Below are 23,195 nucleotides of genomic sequence, written 5' to 3' on the forward strand. Positions count from 1 at the left end.
CGTCAGAAGACAGGGCACTGGGCTAGATGGACCATTAGTCTGACCCAATATGGCCATTCTTAGTCCCAAATTGCACACCCAAAAACTGAAGCAACCAAAATTACTAATCACTCTTAGATACTTTCTGAATCTCCAGAACATGAGTTTCGCCAATCAATTTTTATCATATTTGATATTTTCTGTTTAATTATTAGTATCTATTGAGGAGCTGTTGGCCTCTGTACATTATTGTGGGAAGGCAGTTAGAGTACGTTTGACAGTCAGGCTACAACATTAGTAGTACAGCATTAGAAACAGGGGTATAAAAGTTAAGAAACCTACAGGTGGGAGCTGAATAGGTGAACAGAAGTGAATGGAAAACAAATGCTTTGAAATTCTCAGTGCACACAACTACTGAAAAATATAAAGTCACCCTCCATATAAAGAAGTGAAATGAAAGGCAGTGAACCTCAAAGGAATAAAATTTTTCAGCAATACTGTCCATCTAGACTAGAGTCCAAATGTCCCATAAAAAAGTATGTATAGCTAACTCTTCCATGATCATTCAAAACAGCAAAGAAGCTAGAATTGTAAGGCTCTCAGGGTTAAAGATAGATCCTATACCTCTGTCTCCACAGAATCGCTAGCAATTCTGCAAGATAAAAATGTCAATGACCTCTAAATGTCCAGGTTTGTAAGAAAGGAACAGGGAAAGGGCAAAGTAGGTGATTATTAGCTTTTTTTAGAAAACGTTACGTAAATCCAGTGCTTGTGCAAGACGGATGGTGTTGTACACAAAGTCTTTTATTTAGTCAGAAAACATAGCCAAGTGGAAATGCAATCTTTCTAACATTGCCATGCCAGCATCTGTGTATGAAGAGCCACCATGTCTAGGGGTGAAGGAGTAATTCAATCTCTGTCAATACCTGTTTACCTCTTGGCTTGTTTGTTGAAACTGCCAACCGTCTTAACTGGTGGAGTGCTTTTGTGATGCAAAGTATTTGTCTACTAGAAGCTGGACAGTGACAAACTCATGTCACAGTCACAAGGGTCACCAAACATTCACCCGTTTAGATCACATAATTACTATCAATTTCAGCCAGAGTTGAAGAACCAAGTTAGAAATGTGAAAATATCCAAGAAAATCATCAGCTTCCCATTTTGTGTCTTTTTTTTAATCACTCACTGGAAGCATGGTCTCATGTTCTGATCACCTCAAACTTCATACATATGAGTTCATGTGCAACCACTTTGATATTATGCTCATTATTAGATAAATTCTCCTGAATATCCAGTTTCTGATATATAAAAGAGTTTAATTTAAACAATAGCCGTCTAGTTCTTTGCAGGACAGACATTTCATGTAAATAGCAAATAGTACAACCACAAGAAAGGCAAGATTAATCTCTATCATCTGTTAAGTGATGCTCCAAAAATTTCCTTTACAAAGTCAGATTTTGATCTCAGAATTTTGACACCCCACCCTTACCTCTAAACTGGAATTTATAATAGAAATAATTCTAATGAAAAATGACTTGAAATAGCCGCCCTCTCCTACTCCCCAGAAAAAAAGAGCAAATAGACCTGTGACACACATACTTGGCATGTGTATGCATTTCTTCCATATCCCAGGTGTATAGCTTTTTATGCACTCTCTTATGTATAGTGCTCACTAGTGTAACCCCCGCCTTTTGGAGTTTGCCAGCTACTGGAATTATGGACTGAGTCTCCAGGGGTATGTCTAGACAAACCACGAAAGCAAGCCTCTCAGCAACGGTCAACAGATTTGGGGTAGCAGGGCTTACAGTAGTGCTCTAAAAATAGCTTTGCAGATAGCACTTTGAAGTTGTGACTGAGGCAGGAGCTAAAGACCACCCCAATCTGTAGGCTTCAGAGCACCAGCTCCAGCTCAAGCCACAGCTTAAAAGTGTAGCCCATAGGTATAGATAGGTAAGGCACAAGTATAAATTAGGACAGTAACACAACAAGCCTATAAGCTTCAAGGCCTGTAAAACAAGAGCTTAGTAAATTAATCAAAGCATAATGGCCCAAAAGGCCTTAGGCAATGTCTACACTATGGACCTTAGCGATGCAGCTATACCTCTGCAGCTGTGCCGCTTTAAGGTCTCCCATGTAGCTATTCTATGCTGGTGGAAGAGAGCTCTCCCATTGGCATAATTAAACCACCCACAACGAGCAGTGGTAGCTATGTCGGTGGGAGAGCTGTTCACACTGGCCCTTTTGTCAGTGAAACTTATGTCTGTCACACCACCGATTGACACAAGTTTTCCCAATAAAAGTACTAGTGTAGATAGGGCCTTAATGTAAGCAGCTAACCAGGAGTAACCCTTAATCATAAGATATCAATCAGCATCTTGTAGTTACCTGTCAGAAGTCTAGTTATACTTGTTCATTACAGCATTCCATTTTGTGATATGAGCTTTAGATATTTTAAGTTAGGAACATCATCAGGTGTCCAACTACAAGAATGTCATGGTAACTAACTGACATATTTGCTAATGGGTGTGAGGTAAAAAGCCTAGTAACCTATGGGAGAAGGGCACTCCAACTTTAATAGGGTGAGGAATTACGTATCAGGAAAGGGGAATGAAACCCCTGCTGAACGTACATTTGGCATAGTGGGCATCAGTGCAACACATTATAAAAGCTGTATCATGGCTTGCATGCCTTGGGTGATGCCAAGATGATGACCAATCGTGGTGGTGGGGATGAGGACAAGGAGGATGACTAACACCGTTTTTTTTTTCTGAAAGGAAGATCAAAGACTCAGGACATTTTGATCGTCTCATATATCTACTTTGTTGGGATGGAGCATTTGTGATTTTGTTAACTATACTAATAAAAATATTACAAAGACAAATTATGTTCTTAAGCATAATTGTCTCTTTCATGCACACCAGGATCCTCCTAATAACTAATATTTCTGGGTCTGATCATGAGGCAGAACCCTGCCAAACCACTGAATGCTAACTGTGAATTAATACAGAATCATAGATCAGGAAACAGAATTTGTGCCCAAACAGGGACCCTGAGGGGTGTACAGAAGATCCCTGTCCTATGACCTTAAGCCCAGGGCAGGACTGGTCAAATCAAATGTGGCCTGTCAGCCAGAGCACAGTGGCTTTCACAACATTGCAGCTGTTTGAAATATGGTTCCTCTTTTTCTCATTTTTTATTCCCCTTTTCTGTTTCTCTTGTTTTTAATCTACAGTATTACTTTTATCTTGCCAGACAAAAGCACTGTCTACACAGCTATTTTAGAGTACAAGGCCTGCTCCCCTGAGTCTGTTGACTGGGACTGGGAGGCTTGCTTCCATTGTCTGTAGGCACAACTTGGGAGGTCCTACCATCTAGCCTACAACAACAGCAGTTACCAGCACCATCTGATACCTGACCATTCCCCAGCATTCTTAGAGTCAGGGACTGCGACAGAATGGACTAGAGACTCCTGTTGAGGCCAGTGGGGAGGCTTCTGAATGGGTTAATATGGACAAGAAGTTTGTTGCACCAATGATAAGGCAGGGCTGCTCAGCCCCTAAGTGGGAAGAGACAGCCTGACTCAGAGACAAAGACTAATTTTAGTTGCAGTTCTGAGCATTGAGTTTGGGAGCTGACAGAGAAATAGAACAGTCTCTGGGATTAACTCCCACTCCTCATTTCTTTGTTGGGGTTTGTGTTAACATATTTTTTAGTTTCTTGTATACCAGGTGTCAAGGTTCCTCCCCCACTCTGAACTCTAGGGTACAGATGTGGGGACCTGCATGAAAAACCTCCTAAGCTTATCTTTACCAGCTTAGGTCAAAACTTCCCCAAGGTACAAAATATTCCCCCCGTTGTCCTTGGACTGGCCGCTACCACCACCAAACTAATACTGGTTACTGGGGAAGAGCTGTTTGGACGCGTCTTTCCCCCCAAAATACTTCCCAAAACCCTGCACCCCACTTCCTGGACAAGGTTTGGTAAAAAGCCTCACCAATTTGCCTAGGTGACTACAGACCCAGACCCTTGGATCTTAAGAACAATGAACAATCCTCCCTACACTTGCACCCCCCCTTTCCTGGGAAATGTTGGATAAAAAGCCTCACCAATTTGTATAGGTGACCACAGACCCAAACCCTTGGATCTGAGAACAATGAAAAAGCATTCAGTTTTTTACAAGAAGACTTTTAATAAAAAATAGAAGTAAATCGAAATAAAGAAATCCCCCCTGTAAAATCAGGATGGTAGATATCTTACAGGGTAATTAGATTCAAAAACATAGAGAACCCCTCTAGGCAAACCTTAAGTTACAAAGAAGATACACAGACAGAAATAGTTATTCTATTCAGCACAATTCTTTTCTCAGCCATTTAAAGAAATCATAATCTAACACATACCTAGCTAGATTATTTACTAAAAGTTCTAAGACTCCATTCCTGGTCTATCCCCGGCCAAGACGACTACAGACAGACACAGACCCTTTGTTTCTCTCCCTCCTCCCAGCTTTTGAAAGTATCTTGTCTCCTCATTGGTCATTTTGATCAGGTGCCAGCGAGGTTACCTTTAGCTTCTTAACCCTTTACAGGTGAGAGGAGCTTTCCCCTGGCCAGGAGGGATTTCAAAGGGGTTTACCCTTCCCTTTATATTTATGACACGCCCCCCAAATCTCAGCTAGGGTGAAACACTGGCTGGGATTTCTTCCTGGAGGTCTAGGAAAAACAGAGTTAATAAGACATATGCATCTCTAAATATACTACCAAGTACATAAAGACTAACAATATTTTCCACATCTCAAGGACGATTTTAACCAGTTGATTCTGGGAAAATTTCACGGGAGAGTGCATCAGCTACTTTGTTAGAAGCTCCTGAGATGTGTTGGATGTCGAAATCAAAATCTTGGAGAGCTAAACTCCACCGAAGAAGTTTTTTGTTAGTTTCCTTGACGGTGTGAAGCCACTTCAGTACAGCATGGTCGGTTTGCAGGTGGAAACGCCATCCCCAAACATATGGGCGTAGCTTTTCCAGAGCATAGACAATGGCGTAACATTCTTTTTCAGTGACTGACCAGTTGCTTTCCCTCTCAGACAGTTTTTTGCTGAAAAACACTACAGGGTGGAATTCTTGATCAGGTCCTTTCTGCATTAAAACTGCTCCCACACCACGCTCGGACGCATCTGTGGTTACTAGGAACGGTTTGTCAAAGTCTGGGGCCCTTAGTACAGGGTCAGACATGAGTGTCGCTTTAAGCTTGTTAAAGGCCTTCTGACACTTTTCGGTCCACTGAACAGCATTTGGCTGTTTCTTTTTGGTTAGGTCTGTCAGTGGGGCAGCGATTTGGCTGTAGTGCGGTACAAATCGTCTGTAATAACCGGCCAAGCCTAAGAAGGATTGAACCTGTTTCTTTGACTTTGGGACAGGCCACTTTTGGATAGCATCCACTTTGGCCTGTAGAGGGCTGATAGTTCCTTGACCCACCTGGTGTCCAAGGTAAGTCACTCTGTTTAGGCCTATTTGACACTTCTTAGCCTTAACAGTTAGTCCTGCCTCCCTTATGCGCTCAAGGACTTTTTGTAGATGTTCCAGGTGGTCTGCCCAGGAATCCGAAAATATGGCCACGTCATCAAGGTAAGCGACTGCATATTCTCCTAATCCCGCTAGGAGACCATCTACAAGTCTTTGGAAAGTGGCGGGTGCATTTCGCAGCCCGAAAGGGAGTACATTAAATTCATACAGCCCGAGATGTGTGATGAAGGCTGACCTTTCCTTGGCAGATTCATCTAGCGGTACCTGCCAGTACCCCTTGGTTAAGTCCAAGGTAGAGATGAACTGGGCCCGTCCCAGTTTCTCTAATAGTTCATCTGTGCGGGGCATTGGATAGTTGTCTGGGTGAGTTACAGCATTTAGCTTACGGTAGTCCACGCAAAAACGTATTTCCCCATCTGGTTTGGGAACTAGAACCACTGGAGATGCCCATGCACTTTCAGAGGGGCGGATTACACCCATCTGTAACATATCCTGGATCTCCCGTTCTATAGCAGTTTTAGCTTGAGGAGACACCCAGTAAGGTTGGACCCTAATTGGGTGAGCATTACCTGTGTCAATGGAGTGGTATGCCCGTTCAGTCAGTCCTGGGGTGGCTGAGAATGTTGGCGCGTAGCTAGTGCACAGCTCCTGGATCTGCTGTCGCTGCATACGCTCAAGGGTCATGGAGAGGTTCACCTCTTCCACACCACCAGCACTTTTCCCTTCATAGTAGACACCTTCAGGCCACTCAGCGTCGTCTCCTCCCTGGGCTGTAAACTGACAAACCTTTAATGCTCTGGAATAAAAGGGCTTTAGAGAATTAATATGGTACACCTTAGGCTTCCGGTTGGAGGTGGGGAATGCTATGAGATAATTAACAGCTCCCAGGCGCTCCTGGACCGTGAATGGCCCTTCCCACGATGCTTCCATTTTATGGGCCTGGAGCGCCCTTAAGACCATGACCTGGTCTCCTACTTTGAAGGAACACTCTCTGGCATGTTTATCATACCAGGCTTTTTGCTCTTTTTGAGCATCCTGTAAGTTTTCTCTAGCAAGGGCTAAAGAGGTTCGGAGGGTGTTTTGTAGGTTGGTTACAAAGTCCAGAATGTTAGTTCCTGGAGAAGGTGTAAATCCCTCCCATTGCTGCTTCACCAACTGCAATGGCCCCTTAACCTCACGGCCATATACAAGTTCAAATGGGGAAAACCCTAAACTGGGATGTGGTACAGCTCTGTAGGCAAAGAGCAACTGCTGCAACACTAGGTCCCAATCATTGGAGTGTTCATTTACAAATTTACGTATCATGGCCCCCAAAGTTCCATTAAACTTCTCCACCATGCCATTTGTTTGATGGTGGTAAGGAGTGGCAACCAAGTGATTTACCCCATGAGCTTCCCAAAGGTTTTTCATAGTTCCTGCCAGGAAATTAGTCCCTGCATCTGTGAGGATGTCAGAGGGCCAACCTACCCTGGCAAAAATGTCTGCTAGTGCCTGGCACACACTTTTAGCCCTGGTGTTGCTTAGAGCTACTGCTTCCGGCCATCGGGTGGCAAAATCCATGAAAGTCAGTATGTACTGCTTTCCTCTGGGTGTCTTTTTCGGAAAAGGACCCAGAATATCCACAGCTACTCGCTGAAATGGAACTTCAATGATGGGGAGTGGCTGGAGAGGGGCTTTGACCTGGTCTTGGGGTTTTCCCACTCTTTGGCATACCTCACAAGATTGGACATAGGTAGAAACATCCTTGCCTATTCCCTCCCAGTGGAATGACCCCCCCAAACAGTCTTTGGTCCTGTTCACCCCAGCATGGCCACTAGGGTGATCGTGGGCTAAGCTCAAGAGCTTGACCCGGTATTTAGTTGGAACTACCAACTGTCTCTGAGGATGCCAGTCTTCCTGGTGTCCACCAGAAAGAGTTTCCTTGTATAAAAGTCCTCTTTCTACAACAAACCTGGATCGATTAGAAGAGCTGAGAGGCGGTGGGTTGCTCCGTGCCGCCGTCCAAGCTCTCTGGAGGCTTTCATCTGCTTCCTGTTCGGTCTGGAACTGTTCCCTTGATGCTGGAGACATCAGTCCCTCATTGGATTGTGGACCTAGGCTTGGTCCCTCTGGAAGCGATATAGGGGATGGAGCTGTTTCTGTTGACTGTGAACCGCTCTCCGCTGGTGCACTATGTTGGGATTCAGGCTCCGGCTGAGCCTCTTGTGTAGGGTTATTGGCTGCTGCCAGTTCAGGTTCAGTGGGGCCGTCTGGTGTTGAGGTTGCAAGTACTGGATTCAGTGCTGGCACGGGGTCTGGTGTTGGTTGTTTGGCTGGTTCCGGTTCTGGGACTGGTTCTGTCTGGGTCTCTGGGACTGGATCCACTACTGCTGTTGCAGACATTGGCTTGGGGTCCGGGTCCATCACCTCTGACTGGGTCCTGATAGAAGTTTCTGGAACAGAGCTAGGCCTCACGGCTTGTTTAGCCTGGCTGCGGGTGACCGTTCCCACCCTCTTGGCCTGCTTCACATGATTGGCCAAGTCTTCCCCCAACAGCATGGGGATGGGATAATCATCATAGACTGCAAAAGTCCACATTCCTGACCAGCCCTTGTACTGGACAGGCAACTTGGCTGTAGGCAAATTGAAAGAGTTGGACTTGAAGGGTTGAATCGTCACTTGGATCTCTGGGTTGATTAAATTGGGGTCCACTAAGGAAGCATGGATAGCTGACACTTGTGCTCCGGTGTCCCTCCACGCGGTGACCTTCTTCCCGCCCACACTCACAGTTTCCCTCCGCTCCAAGGGTATCTGGGAGGTATCTGGGCCTGTGGACCTCTGATGTGATTCCGGTGCAATGAACTGTAATCTGTTGGGGTTCTTGGGCAGTTGGCCTTTACATGCCCCAGCTCGTTACACTTAAAACATCGTCCAGCTGACGGGTCACTGGGGCGAGGAGGGTTGCTGGAGAACGGGGTGGTGGGACGATAAGGGGTCTGGAGGGTTCTTTGGGAGGTAGGTGGGGCTTTGGGCGGCCCCCGGTAATAGGGTGTGGTCTGGGGTGGTCCCTTCTGGTCTCCGCTCCAACTGCGACCAGTTTTCTTCTTCTCTGCCACCTCCACCCATCTGGCTCCAATCTCTCCTGCCTCAATTACAGTTTTGGGTTTCCCATCTAGGATGTATCTTTCTATTTCCTCAGGAACACCATCTAAGAATTGTTCCATTTGCATTAGGAAGGGCAAATTTACTGGAGATTCAACACTTGCTCCTGATATCCAGGCATCCCAATGTTTCACAATGTGGTAGGCATGTCGGGTAAATGACATGTCTGGTTTCCACCTTAGGGCTCTGAACCTCTGACGAGACTGCTCGGGTGTTATCCCCATTCTGACTCTCGCCTTGGATTTAAACAGTTCATACTTGTTCATGTGTTCTTTAGGCATTTCAGCTGCCACCTCAGCTAAGGGTCCACTGAGCTGCGGCCTCAGCTCTACCATGTATTGGTCAGTAGAGATGTTGTACCCAAGGCAGGCCCTTTCGAAGTTTTCTAGGAAGGCCTCAGTATCATCGCCTGCCTTGTAGGTGGGGAACTTTCTGGGATGGGAAGTGGTACTTGGAGAAGGATTACTAGGGTTTGTTGGGATATTCTGCTGAGCCTTTATCTTCTCCATCTCCTCCACATACTTCCTCTCTTTTTCCTTCTCCTCCAGTTCTTTGTCCCTCGCTTCCATAGCTCTCCTGTGAGCAGCCGCTTGGTGTTGTTCTGCCTTCCTTTCTTGTTCCTTCTTCAGCCTCATGAGTTCTATCTGTCTTTCATGTTCCCTTTGTCTTTCCTCAGCCTGAAATTTGGCTAATTCGAGCTGTAGTCGAGCCGCGGATTTTGCCATTCTAACCTCTCTGTTTTTAACTAACTTTACACCCGAGGTTTAGAAATAAACAAACAAAACTCGGCTGTAAAATTTTGCTGTGCTGGAATAGAATACCTATTCTCTGATAGTGATTGTCAGCCTACAGAAAAAGACAATTCCCTTGTCTCTGCTCTAGGCCCAAATTAAAGCAAAAAACCTCCAACTACTTGGAAACCTGCTTACCCAGCCCAAAGAAAAAAAAATTCCTTTTCAAACCTGTGCTCCTTGTAAAACAACAAAATCAAAATCCTAAAAAAAAAACCCTGCCACTTTTGTCTCCAGGCAAATGGGTAGAGCACACCCCCCCTATTTACTTTTAGGAAGAAAAGAAAAAAAAAACTCTGGGTAGGAAGACTGTGAATTTCCCTGCAGGAGTTAAGTACCCTGCCTCCAGGCAAAGAAAACCTGCAATTCACAAAGATAATCCCCTTTTGTCTCTGCTTGGCCACAAAGCAGAGAAAAGCCAAGCTGCTTCCAGTTTCAAAGCTGCTTTTGGACTTCCTTTCCACAGGAAAAAAAAAATCCTTTTTAAAATCTGTATTTCTAGTTCAAAAAATCTCAACTGGATCTCAAAATGATTTCAGGTTAATCCCACCACTATGCCACCATGTCAAGGTTCCTCCCCCACTCTGAACTCTAGGGTACAGATGTGGGGACCTGCATGAAAAACCTCCTAAGCTTATCTTTACCAGCTTAGGTCAAAACTTCCCCAAGGTACAAAATATTCCCCCCGTTGTCCTTGGACTGGCCGCTACCACCACCAAACTAATACTGGTTACTGGGGAAGAGCTGTTTGGACGCGTCTTTCCCCCCAAAATACTTCCCAAAACCCTGCACCCCACTTCCTGGACAAGGTTTGGTAAAAAGCCTCACCAATTTGCCTAGGTGACTACAGACCCAGACCCTTGGATCTTAAGAACAATGAACAATCCTCCCAACACTTGCACCCCCACTTTCCTGGGAAATGTTGGATAAAAAGCCTCACCAATTTGCATAGGTGACCACAGACCCAAACCCTTGGATCTGAGAACAATGAAAAAGCATTCAGTTTTTTACAAGAAGACTTTTAATAAAAAATAGAAGTAAATCGAAATAAAGAAATCCCCCCTGTAAAATCAGGATGGTAGATATCTTACAGGGTAATTAGATTCAAAAACATAGAGAACCCCTCTAGGCAAAACCTTAAGTTACAAAGAAGATACACAGACAGAAATAGTTATTCTATTCAGCACAATTCTTTTCTCAGCCATTTAAAGAAATCATAATCTAACACATACCTAGCTAGATTACTTACTAAAAGTTCTAAGACTCCATTCCTGGTCTATCCCCGGCCAAGACGACTACAGACAGACACAGACCCTTTGTTTCTCTCCCTCCTCCCAGCTTTTGAAAGTATCTTGTCTCCTCATTGGTCATTTTGATCAGGTGCCAGCGAGGTTACCTTTAGCTTCTTAACCCTTTACAGGTGAGAGGAGCTTTCCCCTGGCCAGGAGGGATTTCAAAGGGGTTTACCCTTCCCTTTATATTTATGACACCAGGTTTTATACTCCTTTCCAGCGGTGTAGCATTATTTATTTTCCCAAAACAGCACCCCTGTGTCCTGGTGAGAAGTCACCAGGAGTGAGGGCACCAAGCTTCACAAAAAATAGCCTAGATTCCAACCCATGCAAGGAGAAGGGAGAAGTACTACAAGTAGCAAGGACCAGGCAAGGAGGTTTGAGTTACCCCTTGGGACATAAGCTATACTAGATACCAAAGGAGTAGCGGGGAGAGGTTCCTTAGAAATACCATAACACATGAAGTGGATAGATAAAATAATAATTTGTAAATTATATATAGACCATTTTACCCCACTAGAAATCAGAAGATTCTTTTGAGTCCTTAATTATCTCCTTATCCAATAGATAGACGTATTTTAGGGAGTCACTCAAGTAACCACAACATACAGTCTATATATCTTATATAGTCTAAAGAACATCAATGACAGCTGTTAGACTGTATGTTGTGGTTACTTGAGTGATTCCCTAAAATACGTCTGTCTTATATATCTTCGAAGATAAACAGCAAAATTTAAGAAAATTATGGTTAAATTAATTACTAAACAACTATATCCAGTGTGTTGGCTAATCATTAACTATTTGCTAACTACGTGCTTAAGGGCCTGAACCAAACCCCACTGAAGTCCATGGGATCCTTTCCGTGGTCTTTCAAAACATAGGCGCTTTATTGAATAGAGATGGGATTATTCATGGGATTAAATTTAAACCCATGTGTAAGCGCTTTGCTGAATCTGAGTCCATTTTACAAACAACACCAGAATACTTTTGGTAAACATCTCTCTCTCATAGATATATCTATATATAGTCCTACTGTAAAACACTTCTCTCTCTCTCTCTATATATATATATACACACACACACACACACACAGAGTCAATATTCAAAGTTATATTATAGTTGAGAATTTAAGTGCAAACAAAGCAAAAACAAAAAACCCCAAAGCCCCCATTCAGAAAAAAACTCAGCTAGCATTCTCATGGATTCTTATACATTGCTAAAACAACCTCCACATTATGTTGAACATGGTGTTACTTTTCAAAAGAGCACTTTTTTGTAATTTTGAATCATTATTGTAAAAGAAAGAGCAATAGATTAAACAGAAAAAAACTGTATGACGTGTCGTAGCCATGTTAGTCCCAGGACACTAGAGAGACAAGGTGGGTGAGGTAATATCTTCTATTGGATCAAGTTTTGTTGGTGAGAGTGACTAAAAAAACCAACAACCCTGAGCACTTTGATATTCAACAGATATCAACCAGGTTACCTGAAATACCCTCATTTTGAAGCTGGTGATCACCACTCACACGGAACTGAACACAAGCAATTAAAGGCCACTCTCTTGAGCCTAATTCCTAAGTAGGAACTCTCTCTTTTCAGATGTGAAACCACCTGACACAAAAGGGGTGGCAGTCTCTTGCTACATAACTGTCAGACCACTTCACATTACACAGGCAAGAATGAAATAAATGTGAGGGGTCTGGTTCTAAGTATAAGGAAGAGTATTTCAGCTGTGAGCTGAACATTACAAACAGGAAAATAAGCTCACGTACACAGAAAACCATCCAGCCTATGCTGGAAGAAGAGATACTCATGATTGTCTAACAAGATATAGCGAGGTAAACCTTTGCTGATAACATGAGAAGTTACTGCAGATAGCGCTACTGTGTTCTGCCTCTAGTTAGTATTTGAAAACAATAATACTTCATCAGACATCATGAGTCAACATCCAATGACATCAGTCACAACGTTTCATGGTGCTTTAAAAACGCAAACAAACAAAAAATACCAAATTACAGATTAAACACAGACAGATAATAAAACAGACAAACTGAAAGATCTAGGATGGAGACTCAGGTAGACAACCTGAATCCCCCAAAACACAGGAGAATGATTCTGTCATATTGGATATATACGAGAGACAAGGTGGGTGAAGTAATATATTTTGTTGGTCCAACTTCTGTTGGTGAGAGAAACAAGCTTTCAAGCTTCCATGGAACTCTTAGAAACTCTCAGATGAGTTGTGTGGAAGCTCAAAAGCTTGTATCTCTCCCCAACAGAAGTTGGACCAATAAAAGATGTTACCTTACCCACCTTGTCTCTCTAATATCCTGGGACCAACACAGCATATTTTATTGAATATGTTAGTAATTACTATCTCTGAACTTCAGTGGCTTTCTGATCACACAGCCACTTCTTATTCTCAAAACCATTCCCTTCCCCCTGTTTCTCAGGGGTGAAGAATCTGTTTTATAGTTCAATGGGTCTGACTTGCTGAATCATGGGTAAACCTCAGCTACCCTCTGTCCAGCTCCTGAAAAGCATGACAGGGAGGGAACCTAACCCACACATTTTCAGTGTTGCTCTCAGGGAGTCATGAAACCTAGCTAGGATACAGATCAGAACAACCCTCTCATACTCCCTGGGTGCATTAATGTGGTTTCAAGGATACAGCCACTGGCTTTTTGCATAGTTTATGGTGATTATCAAACTGAAAAGTCAGGACAGTATAACTGTGGCACAGAAAGGCTCATTGCTTGAGGCCAAGGGGTTTGCTCACCAAAACAACTTGCAGAGGTTCATTATTATTATTATTATTATACCCTTCAAGCACCAGTGCTGGCACACAGGACAGAAACTAGTCTCTTCCATCCCCCTTTGTCATTAACTGCTCTTCCATTTGCTCCATGGTGTTGAGATCGACTGTTCTGCCCTCTTGCTAAGGGTTCTTCTTAAGGTTTCTATTGGGCATCCTTGTTTCCCCACACCCGTTGGGTTTGAGGGGTTGTGACATGTGACAGAGTTCATTTGGGAATCTGAGTGTTGGCATCTGGCTTACATGCCCCAAATGTATCCTCCACTTTCTTCTAATTCTAATGGAGATGATCTACTGGTTAATTTTTCAGATCTCTTCATGGGTAATAGTGTCTCACCAGCCAATGCCCAGAATCTTTCATGGGCACGTATTTTCAAAGGCATCTACTTTTCAATCTCATATTTTAATTCATCTCCAGTTTTCACAGCCATATGTTACACATTTCAGCGGAAAATTCTCCATTTTGTTTTGGTTCTTTGATTTCCATATGCTGCTGAGTTTAGTGAATGTTGTGGATACCTTTCCTACCCTTAATGTCACTTCTTGGCTAGTATGGTGCTGTTCAGGTAAATGAACTGTGCTACTTTCTTGATGTTTTTGCCTTCTAATATGAGGTTACTGCTTGGCATCTGGGTTTTAAGGCAGTATCGGGTTTACAATGGCTCCAGTGGCTCCATGGAGCTGGGCCCATGCTTAGAAGGGGCTCCAGCCTGTTCTGCTTGCAGTGTGCCCCAAGACCCTGCTGAATCCCTGCGCCCACCACTTGCTCCTCTCGGCCTGCCCGCCAGCTGGCCGAGGGCTCCTCTCTACCCCATGGCCCCACCCCCTGCTCCTCTCTGCCCCCTGGCCCCACCTCCTGCTCCTCTCTGCCCCCTGGCCAGACCCTAGTGCACCTCCGGCTCTGGGCAGTCTCTGCTTCCTACCACCTGTAGGGCACCGCCTGTCTCCCCGGAGCTGAGCCGCCTGGGACAGGTGCAGAAGCCTGGCCAATCTCATCCAGGTGTGGGGGGTGGGGGGTAGAGAGACAGTGTGGAGGGCTTGGCTGGGCCCCTCCAGGCAAGTGCATCTTGAGGGACCCCAGCCGAGGCAGGTCCTGGCCTGGCTGATCACGCCACTCCCAAGGGGACGGAGCGATTCCTGGCCCTGGGACCAGCCCTGGCTGCACTGACAGCTCAGCCTGGCAGACACAGTCGCTTCCCAGCAGGGCCAGTGAGTGCAACCGGGAGGCAGGGCTTGGGGGAGTGGGTCTGTGGTGAATATGGGGGGGGTACTGGGCTGTGAAGGGGCGGGGAGGATCTGTGTGTGTTGGGGCACTAGGGAGTGGGGATTCTGTGTGTCATGCTGGACACTTGTGGTGGGGCTGTGGACAGGGGTGGTGTTGTGCAGGGCACTGTGCATTTGTGGGTGGGTCTGGGGGGGCTCTAGCCATAGAGCGTTGGCAGGGAGGGTGGGGGCTGTGTGGTGTGGCATAGGCCCACCCCCGAGAGGAAGGGACATGCTGGCAGCCCAGGGGTGGGTAGGCCACTGTGCGTCTGGCAACTACCGTTATGTAAATTGTGCCCTCGCATTGGGCTGAGCAGGGCTGCCCCTGCCATGCCATGCCCCATTGCCTCTGGCTGGCCCCTTGTTCCGGGGACTGACCTCCCTGCGCCACGCTCTATTGCCTCCATGGCAGCCCACAAATCTGTTTGGTGCTGGGCCCACAAAAGGTTAATCCATCCCTGTTTCAAGGGTGCTTGTTTTGGCACAATTAATTTTGAGCCTGCTTGACCTACAGTCTTTATGAAGGTATCTGTCTTTATTCGTAGCTTTTCAGGGTTGCTGCTCCATACACTACCAGCAGCAACATCTGAGGGTCATGCTGCTTGGACAATACAGGAGTAAATACACCCCACCAAACATACAAGATGGGGAGAATATCAAGGGATGGAAAGGCACCTCAAATACTTACAGAGGAGATTCCAGGCCCAAGAGATAGTGAAGGTCAGGTTATAGGGAAACTGAAAGAGAATGGTAGAATGGAAGGGATCTCTAAGGCCTGGGAGAAAGAGTTCAGCTGGAGTCAGGGAGCAGACAGATGGTCCACTGAACTCTTGTGGATCTAAGCTGATGTTCACTGAGCTTCTAAAACTCCAAACCTATCCAAGATATATGGTATATTCAGGGTTCTCTTCTAACCTTTTTGCATAGTCCTGACTATGATCAACAATTCACATGGGCAGATATAAAGTCGTCAAAGTCTAGTAACTTTTGATCACTATCAACTTGATGACCCAAACAAGATCTGAACCAGTGACGCAGAGGTGAAAAGTCCTATCAGTCCTATTACTAACTAACACCCAGTACCCCAGCAGACAAAACTTTCTTTTAGCCCTGTGTTGTCTGTTTTAAAGCTGGTGCAGTTTTACTGTTTGGGGAAGGCAGGAGTTGGGAGCTGAGCAGGGAGTATGCATACCCTATGTAGACTGGAGTTCAGCTCCATCGTGGCTCCCTGCATACCAGAAAAAGAGGGCAGGGCATGTGTAGGCTGGGGATGGGGCCAGAAAATCATCCTGTCCTTTCCTGAGGAGGTGCATGTTGATGCTATATAGGCTACTGTTGCATCGGGGTTGCAGTGGTGGCCACAGAGAGCCTCCAGTGCTGCTCTGTGGCCTACCAGGAATTATTCATTTTCTCCTCCAAATGTCCCTGGTTTAGCTACTCACACAGAGCCCTAAGGAACAGATTTTCCCCTATGTGCACTAATAATGGAGATAAATAGACCATCCTCTTGAGCATTTATGTTTGATAAACATGATGTACTAAAATATTTAATATCCAGTTTGTACAGCAAATGTTTGCAGTTCTGAAATGTTTATGACTATCCCAGCCTTTGTTAATACCTAAATAGAACAATTATATAATATAGCATTTCATATCATACGAAAGGCATACCCATGACACAATTCATATTTTGCTTAAAGTACTAACACAAATATCTGGTGATTACAAAGAAGTCTTTGGGCCAGATTGTGACTGGCTCTTGCATGAGTGTGCAAGAGAAGACGGTTCCAGGGAAAGGTGATGGATTCTCAGAAATACCTAAATAAAATATAAATTATGGCACTTCAGCTTGTTCAGAGTGTCTACTGGAAAGCACAGGGCCTAATTCAGCAGTAACATACAACTGATGAGACTGCACTGGATGGTATGTCAGCAGTGAATTTGGCCTAATGTGTGTTACGTGCAATGGGAAATATTTGTGGGGTCTGCTTGCAAAGTTGGAAGGGTTTTTTGAATCCCTTTTTAAAGATTTTTTAATTGTTTCAGCAAAAGGGATATAACAACAAGTGTGTTACACTTCACTATGATACAGTGTCTTTATTACAGCCAACTTTCTCAGCTTCTAGGCCACAGATCTTACAGTGTTCCATTTGTGCTTATTTATTTCTTATATTTGTTCCAATTCGGCCTCTGGTATTAATTTTAATACACAGTGTATTTTGACTTGTGCTTATAACTACGCCAATTTGGATGAAGGAGATGAGCCTTTGCAGTTTCCGCCCCCTCCCCCCCAATTATGCATCTGACCATTGAGAAGGTCAGATCCATTTGTTTTCCTTCTGCTTTGTTAAATGATTTGTACAGCACTGGGATTTATGCTTGTAGGCTTAGTTAATTGGGTACAGTGGTAGCACTTAGAAAGTTCATTCCCTTCTAAAAAATTCTACTGGCTTGAGAGATATTTCCCATAGTTAGAATGGAGAATAAAGCTAGACTAAATAAACTTTCTACATCCAACCATTGCACTCTAGATGGAGGTATAATATTACATTCAGAATTTCTGATTTGTTTTTGGATACTTTCAAACAACTTGTATCTAGTTTCCAGCCAGCTGGTGACATTTCAGGATTTATTTTTTGTTTTTATTTGTAATTAAAGAATTGATAGAAGAAAGGAAGTATCTGTGCAGGGATTCATGGTTTGCTATTTCTAATGTTACTGATTTACAGGACAGACACATCCTTGCCAAATTCTACCTCAATCTATTCTTTTATACTTTTGCTTAAGTGTATTGTTTTCCAACAATATTAATTAGCAATATTAAGTTAAATTATCTAAATAACTGTGAAGTATCCTTTTCTTGTTGTTTTTAAAGACAGTCTTGTTTAATAACAGATTGATCTATGGATCTGTGAAGGTGTGTAAACTCAAATGACGGAGAAAGACATATAGCCTGACACCACTGAAAGAAATCCCTCGAGTCAGTTTGGTCTCATTTGCAAATTAATGAGCCACATTCTGCTATTCACTCTACTAGAGTTAGTCAAGATTTTGCCAGCATAGTTGACAGCAGAATTTAGCCTTTTAGCAGAATTTTGTCTTTAAGTATCAAGAATCTTTTTTCAACTTCATATATTCTATCTTCTAAGAACACTTCCCTTCTGAGAACACTTACAGGTTTGTGATCAACTGGCCATGTGCTGCAGTGGTGGCCACAGAGAGCCTCCAATGCTGCTAGGGTATTCATGGAACTGTTTTAGCTGTTTAAATTTGTTTAGAATTATAGACAAAATAATTTGAATAGTTTCCCTACGCTCTCTTTGTAAAATCATGGAAAATGTGTCTTCTAGATGAAATAAGCTTAGCACAACTCCTACAAGTTTAGTTAGGGAGGGAGAGTCCCTTGCCTCTAACTTAGTAGGGCTGTTCACTTTTGGACATCAGTAGACTCAGGTTAAGTCTTGACTGTAGAAATGGGTAAGATATACTAAAAGTGGGTCCAAATAGTGAGTGGAAAACAATGTAAGAGCACAATCCTGCACTTACTGAAGTCAATGGTAATATTACCATTGACTTAAATGGTAGCAGAAATAGGAACCAACTGATTAAAAGAGATAATCAGAAACCCTTACCTTAAGATATCTTTGATAGAAATTTTTCAGGTGAAATTTTTCCGTTTTCCCACAGAAAGTCTTGAGCCAATTTAAAATGAAAACATTTGTTTCAAATTCGTATTTCCAAACAAAACAATTTTCATTTTGTTTAGACTTAAAAAAAAATTTTCTAGGTCAATGCAAGCATTCGGACCTGGAACATTTTGTTTTATTTAACTAATCTGAAAAGTTTTGTTTCGAATCAGTTAAAAAATATTAAATTGCATTTCCTTTATGAGCACGTTACCTTATTGGAAATATAGTTGAGGCCCACATTGTCTTTTATGGCTGGGTTCCCTGGAGAACAATATATCCAACAATAGAATGCTTACCAAGCTACATTCTGAATCAGCAAAGTCTAACAACAGTCAGTGCATCAAGAAAGATGTAGGACAAGCAGAGAGCCTGATACCTCAATTCTCTCCCATGGGCCAGTATCCCCAACAGAACTGCATTTCAGGTCAATTCAACAAAATAAAACATCTTGAATTCAGGAATTGTCATAAATATAAAGGGAAGTGTAACCACCTTTCTGTATACAGTGCTATAAAATCCCTCCTGGCCAGAGGCAAAATCCTTTCACCTGTAAAGGGTTAAGAAGCTAAGGTAACCTCACTGGCACGTGCCCAAAATGGCCAATGAGGGGACAAGATTCTTTCAAATCTGGAGGGGGGGGAATCTTTTGGCTGTCTATCTATGTGGACCTTTGCCAGGAACAGATCAAGGATGCAAGCCTCCCAACTCCTGTAAAGTTAGTAAGTAACCTAGCTAGAAAATGCATTAGATTTTCTTTTGGTTTTTTTTTTGGCTTGTGAAATTCGCTGTGCTGGAGGGAATGTGTATTCCTGTTTTTGTGTCTTTTTGTAACTTAAAGTTTTGCCCAGAGGGATTCTCTATGTTTTGAATCTGATTACCCTGAAAGGTATTTACCATCCTGATTTTACAGAAGGGTTTGTTTTACCTTTTCTTTAAATAAAATTCTTCTTTTAAGAACCGGATTGATTTTTCATTGTTCTTAAGATCCAAGGGTTTGGGTCTGTGTTCACCTGTACCAGTTGGTGAAGATATTATTATCAAGCCTTCCCCAGGAAAGGGGGTGTAGGGCTTGGGGGGATATTTTGAGGGAAGACGTCTCCAAGTGGTCTCTTTCCCTGTTCTTTGTTTAAATCGCTTGGTGGTGGCAACCTATCAGGTTTTTAACCTAAGCTGGTTCCGAAGGCAAGAAAGAAATCTGTGCCTTGGCGAAGTTTTAACCCAAGCTGGTAAGAAATGTCACCCTTTCATCCCATTTCAGGACAAAAACAAAGTTGAAATGCCAGAATTTCTCTCACTTGTAAATTCCAGATTTCACATAGAAATGTCAATTGCAAACTAAAATTTTCAATTCAGCATTTTCAAAAGATAAATTAACATACTTTTTGGAATTGATGTTTTCCCAGGAAAATTTTTGGTTTCAATAAGGAGCAGGGATGGGCAAACTGCATGCAGTTTGATGCTTTTTATACCTCTCAAAACTGTGTTTTGGGTTCATAAAACTGGCTCCAAATTTGTGGACTTTTAGTCAACACTATAAAACCATGATATTAACCCTCTTCCTACATCCTTTGATTAGTTTTAGGGCCAGCATTTCTAGATAAAGAGAACCTGTTCAATGTAATAGGCCAGCTCTATACCAGAAACTTTTGCCAGTATAATAATGTTGATTAGGGGTGTGATTTTATGACATTTTTATGCCATCAGAAGCCTTAGTGTAGACACAGTGAAACCAGGAAAAATTATTTTGCTGCTATAGCTTATTTAGTTTGGAGAACTGGTATAAGCTATACCAACAAAAGTACTTTTTTGAAGGTATAAGCTATGTCTACACTAGTGTAACTACACTAGTGTTCTAGTGTAAACTAGGCTTTATAGGCTAGACTAGCACAAATATATATAATAAACTGTATATGGTGTACACACACTTCTATTTTTCATCTCTCAGCTCCTTTGTTAGTTTGTATTCTGTTCAGGAAAACCTAAAACTTTTATACTTTGATTGCACTTTCAACGCATATTTTGCAAATGGGCTCAAAATTACGCCAATTGAGTTCACCTACTGCAATAAACATGCTCTAAGTTTCAAAACCTTTTGTGTAGAATATTTCATTGCCTGCCCTGAAAATTCAGCTGTTGGAGCTCAGTCATCAGTTCCAGTCAAAGAGTGATACAGTTCAGGAGGGGTTTTTGCAAATGTAACTTTAAGCCACCTTTATGGCACCTTCCCCACTGATCCCAAGTCATTCAATGATGATCCCACCACACTCCATTTCCACCAACTATGTCCCCTGAATCAGCTGCATGGAGGATGGGGAACCATTATGAAAGCTCTGTGTTACATGACAATCTTCCGCTCAGAGAATAGCCTATCCTAACTGGATAATGCAGATTTAGGATGCTTTGTGCCAGCGGAGTGGCACAAAACTGTCCTAACAGTGGAGAGGATCTGGTGCTTGGTATGCAAATCTCTTTGTATCAAACAATAAGACTCTCAGTACATTTTCCGCAAAGACCTGCCTCAATTCATTCCAAATTAGTAAAACACCACATTTCTCTGCACTATTAAGCTAATTTTGAATATAATTCAGAGCAAATGCTGAGTATGACAAGTCACTCATGTACAACCCCTCACTTGAACATGTTAGAGGAGGGGGTACACATTTATCTAGAAGGGCTGTAAAGATGGGGAAAGTCTGAATACATTTTACACTGATGGGTTTCAAAGACGCTACCTATCATTTCACTACTCGCAGTGTAAAAACAAAATGGCACATCCCAGAAAAATAATCTCATAACAGCTGTATTCTTTCTTTGGATACAAATGTTCTAGGTACCCAATCCCAATAATATTGCCAATTGTGGCACTTTCTAAATGGAATCAGTGCCTGATTGCCTCTAGCGCAACCTCTCTCGTGCTGCTTCCAGTTGACCCCTGCATGGCTACGTAGATTCCCCTGCACCCCTTCTCACCCTTCGACAGGTGCTGTGAAGAGCAAGCCCTTGTCCTCTGCTAAAATCCCAACAGGCAGAGCTATTGCTCCACTGTGTGCTCCTACGGGGACCCCACCACAGAACTTATAACTGAATACACCTAGTGCAGCATGGTCTCTGCACGCATCCCAAAATGACCTCTGTCTCTTACCATCATTTATTTGTATTACAGTAACTGCCTAGAAACCCCAGTGAGGGTTTGGGACCCCATTGTGCTAGGCACTGTACAGATACAGACACAAGAAAAGATGACCCTTTCCCAAAGTGTTTATCACTCCAGCACTACCTGGAGATAAATGTTTTAGTGTACCTTAGACTCCTTTGTCTGACAATTATTGTTTACTTTATTTCTCCTTTTTCTATTGCCTCTCACTATTGCCTCTTTTATTTAAAGTACTACAAGATACTTTTTGTACCTAGCAATAGAAAAAAAAACCACATTCTTCCAGTTGAAGTATGCTCTCAAATCTGAATTTGTACATTGATTATAATTAGGTTGACTGTAATACTAAGAACATGACGACATTGTTAAAATTAACGTACAATGATTTATTACTTATTAAAGACAACCCAATTCATCATAACAACAGGGATGATGAAGACCTTGAACAACAAACAGTGGGTTTTTTTTTTTTTACATATCCTTGGAAGGTATCAATGCTATATGCTAATCCCAGACTCACATTGAACAATAATGTAACAACAGTGATGCTTACATAACTCACTTGAATTATTTTCTGGTTTTATTTAACCTATTGTATCACATATTTAATACATTACACAAAGTCTGATATGAAAGGGCTTCAGGGAAATTGTATAAACCATTGTGGGTAGTTCAAAACTCCAGATGGAAGGGAAAGCATGTAGTGTTTTGAAGGATGGATCATTTGTCCCTCTTAAAAAATGCACAGGATAAAGGAACAAAAATGTAGATAACCATATTGATTAAAAAGCAAAAATTATCCAGGAAATAGGGAAGTTAGCAAAAGCCCCAATCCATAAAAACACTTGAGCACATGTTTAACTTTAAGCATGGGATGGGTTCCACTGAAGTCAATGAGACAATTTATATACTTAAATTTAAACAAGTATTCAAATATTTTGCTAGTTTGGAGCCTATGTCTGTTCCTGTACTTCCTTTATTGATGCTTACAAAATTCTTGTTTTGAAGAGGTTATCACTTTTGCACATAGAAATTTTTTTTCATCAAAATCATCTACATACAGTATTTGTTTTGGTATCTAAACTAGTACATGTATACATTTTTATTTTCTAGAGGGAATAAAACATTAATGTTGGTAAAGAGGGACTTCTTTAAAGGGTTTTGCTATTGATGGTATGAAAAGTAAAATGAGTTTTTATGTTGCTCAACAATTGTATCATGTTTTGTGTTAACAATATAATGCAAAAGGATAGGCTACAAAATCTAAAACGTGGTACAGGGAAATACTTTTTAAGTTACTATGAGCAATAAAAAATTATTATAAAATACAGATAAATGTGTATATGGTTTTAAAATATCAGAATTATACTGTACTATTGCTGATTTTTTCCCTTTTTCCTTCTTTAATGTTAATGCCAAAGAACAAAGTCTCTACTGCTTTGCAAGAAAAGTTTATCATTCCTGTTAAGTACATTTATTGCACTTTTAATGGGTACTAGGAGTAGATATGTCTAAGGAGGTCTCTAATGAGAAAAAACGGTTACCTGC

The 23,195-nt window shown here is 42.5% G+C and overlaps 1 protein-coding gene across 1 annotated transcript in view; it reads right to left on the bottom strand.

Annotated features, from left to right (window-relative positions):
- Nucleotides 1–23,195, bottom strand: part of CTNNA3 (catenin alpha 3) — a 909,177-nt gene that overhangs the window by 463,993 nt on the left and 421,989 nt on the right. The window lies entirely within an intron of this gene.

This window comes from Eretmochelys imbricata, chromosome 7 (assembly GCF_965152235.1).
Source record: "Eretmochelys imbricata isolate rEreImb1 chromosome 7, rEreImb1.hap1, whole genome shotgun sequence".
Lineage (NCBI taxonomy): Eukaryota > Metazoa > Chordata > Testudines > Cheloniidae > Eretmochelys > Eretmochelys imbricata.